The following is a 2,874-nucleotide window of genomic DNA, read 5'->3' as shown; positions in this document are numbered from 1 at the left end:
GGAACGAATAACAAAAAGGGCCCGCTAACGTACCTGTCAATCGGGAGATATTAGCATTAGCACCTAGCATGTGCTCCAGTTCTCCAACCCGATCTATACAAAATAATAGTTAGCATGCATCAAATGATATAAAGGCGTAATAGCAACTCAAATGAAAATATCCAAACACTTATCAATAATACAGAAGGAAAAATAAACATTTGAACAATATAAATGAAAGGATTACAATAGATTATAAAACTTGCCTCTCCCCAGTGGAACGAATAACAAAAGGGGAGAGGAAATTAATAACTTAATATTTATAATAGTCCTGGAGGACCCTGAACAAAAGAAGAAGAAAATAAGGCGGAGTTGGAGGACCAAACCCCTTATAGTAGACACAGAGGAACAAAGCAAAAGTCAAGTAGAAGCAGACAAATACATAAAATAACACATTTTGTGGAAATATAAAACTATTAATATAGACCCAGTTACACATGCTCTCAAACCAGGACTGACAAGTCAGTCACACCAAAAGTAGCTGCACTCTGATTGCTAGGAGATTGAAGATTGAGTCCACCTGGTTCTCCTTACCGACAGGCAGAAAGGAGCTGCAGAAAGTTGCAGGGGAGTGACAGAGGGGAGTGGTTACCTAGCAGTTCACCAAAACAGGCACTATTGGATGGTTTGGCCTGGCCAGTCAGTGTAAGATTTGAAATAAGACAAAGTGGAATAAATAGATGATTGTAACAAAGAAGCGGCCTGGACTTATTTGAAGCACGCGTCGGACAGTTTACAATTCCTCGCGTTATCCCAGTGCGGCCCTTATACATCTTTATCTTTGCCGCACAACTACCATGTTTTGCTTTTATTTCACCGACAGGTTGTAATTCTTGTTTGTGTCAGCATGTGGTGCTGTTGCTACAGAGAGGTCTAAAATTACCGGAAGTAGAAAAAACCTCTTGTTGGTGTACTGTGGCACTAACTGGTAAAACGGAAGAGAAGGACATTTTTTGATCCGAGACCTGGTGGAGAAGACGACTCTATGGCCACATGAGAGAAGAATCCAAGTGTTCGGTAATTAATGTTGGAACTTAATTATCTTCCGTGGACAATGCTACAGAAATGATGCTAATGTCATTTTTTTCTGTTAGTCCTCTTCTAGAGGTGCCACTGCCGTTTGTTTAGCCGTTTTATGATGTTAGATTTCCGCGCTGCGTTATACTCTGAGCGCTAACCGCATTGTTAGCCCGCCATTTCACCGAAGCTAAGGCTTTCTASTGTTCGAAATACGGGACATTTATTTCTCCATATATTGAATCTCATTCTTTTTATTTTGTTTCAACTCAGAGGGAACATTGTCTTTTTGAGAATAAAGAACCCCTTCTCTGTGAAGCTTTGTGTGCTGTATTAATCCCGGCTTCACATATGTGTCCACCTATAGTGTGGAAGAAGGGGCTTTAAAATGTGTTGGCAATGATTTAGTATGACATCACTTGATCACATCCAAACTATTGAATTTTCTGCTTATCTCAGGGTGTGATATGTTTTTAGATGCACCAACTAAATTTCACATGTGTAGAAAGAACAAGATAATGAACTGGATTTCTATCTAATTTTGTCTCGGAAAGAAGCATTCAGACGATCAGGAGAGTTTATTGGGAACTTTTCAATATGACAAAGATGGCGACAGCTTACAAACCTTCAAGCTTCCTGTAAATATGTCGAATTAATATTTTATTAACCAAATACAAGAGTTATTACAGAAACCCAGAGTACTACAACATGCAATTCTCTGTTTGTCATGGTTTCAGGAACTTGAGTGGGGCTTATATTTCTCCTTAAAAGGGGCACCATAATTATCTGTTCTGCCATGTCCCAGATTTTTTGTAAAGCAGATCTGACGTTCTGGGAACGTCAGATACGTACCGTCAGAAAAGTCATAGGTTCTGTTGTTAAGCAACAGATACTGGATGATGAAGGACTGCAGACTCTTTTATGTGAAGTCGAGAGCATCATTAATGGAAGACCATTAACCATGAACTCAGACGATCCTAATAATCTTGAGCCTCTTACGATGAACCATCTGCTTCTGCTGAAGGGACAACCTACCTTTTCTCCTGGTACGTTTATCAAGGAGGATGTCTATTCTCACCGTCGATGGAGACAAGTCCAGTACATGGACTTGTCCAAATTCAAATTTTACTTTTGAATTTGGATATTGTTTTTGTTGCAGGAGCGACAAAAATGGCTTGGCCTAAAAAGAAACTTCAAGGTCGGAGATGTCGTCCTCATTGCCGATTCATCATCTCCGAGAAATTCTTGGATGTTGGGTAGGGTTGTCAACGTCATGCCAGACTCCAAAGGGACTCCAAAAGTCTGGAGTGCAGAAGTCAAGACAAAGACAAGCATCATCCAAAGACCAGTTACTAAGTTGTGTAATGGAGTCTCCATTACTCATGTGAATTCACATACTGTGAATGTGAATTCACAATTTTTTCCCCCCCTCAATTGGCACAATCTGCAGTGCTCTAAAATATTTTTCTGCCTATGTAAGCCATGTAACCATATATAACACACAAATGCACCTCAGCAATTGATGAGGTGAATCAACAAAAATGCAAAAACTCATTTTCTGTTTAAGGTGTCTGTTAAAGGTCTGTTAAAAATTTGTTTTTGAGCTTAAACATCAAATCATTTTGGCTACTTTTGAAGCAAATATCAAAAGTGTCCTTTGTGCTTCTTGCACTTTTCTTGTATATTTGACAACTTCATTGAGTAAACAAGAAAATGGCATCAGAAAAAAAATGTAATTTTTTTTCTGATGCCATCATTAAATTTATGATGGCATCATAAATTTAACAAATGTAACAATTTGTTAAATTAAATTTTTAA

General features: G+C 38.5%; 1 long non-coding RNA gene across 1 annotated transcript; it reads left to right on the top strand.

The window, feature by feature from the left end:
* Positions 1-880: 880 nt before the first annotated feature.
* Positions 881-1,374, top strand: LOC108166085 (uncharacterized). Its single transcript, XR_001776371.1, has 2 exons — positions 881-1,056; positions 1,145-1,374. It is a non-coding gene; the product is annotated as an uncharacterized LOC108166085 (long non-coding RNA).
* The last annotated feature ends 1,500 nt before the right edge of the window (positions 1,375-2,874 follow it).

This window comes from Poecilia reticulata, unplaced genomic scaffold (assembly GCF_000633615.1).
Source record: "Poecilia reticulata strain Guanapo unplaced genomic scaffold, Guppy_female_1.0+MT scaffold_1436, whole genome shotgun sequence".
Taxonomy (NCBI): domain Eukaryota; kingdom Metazoa; phylum Chordata; class Actinopteri; order Cyprinodontiformes; family Poeciliidae; genus Poecilia; species Poecilia reticulata.
The sequence above is the reverse complement of the archived record's forward strand: the minus strand, read 5'-3'. Positions and strand labels throughout refer to the sequence as shown.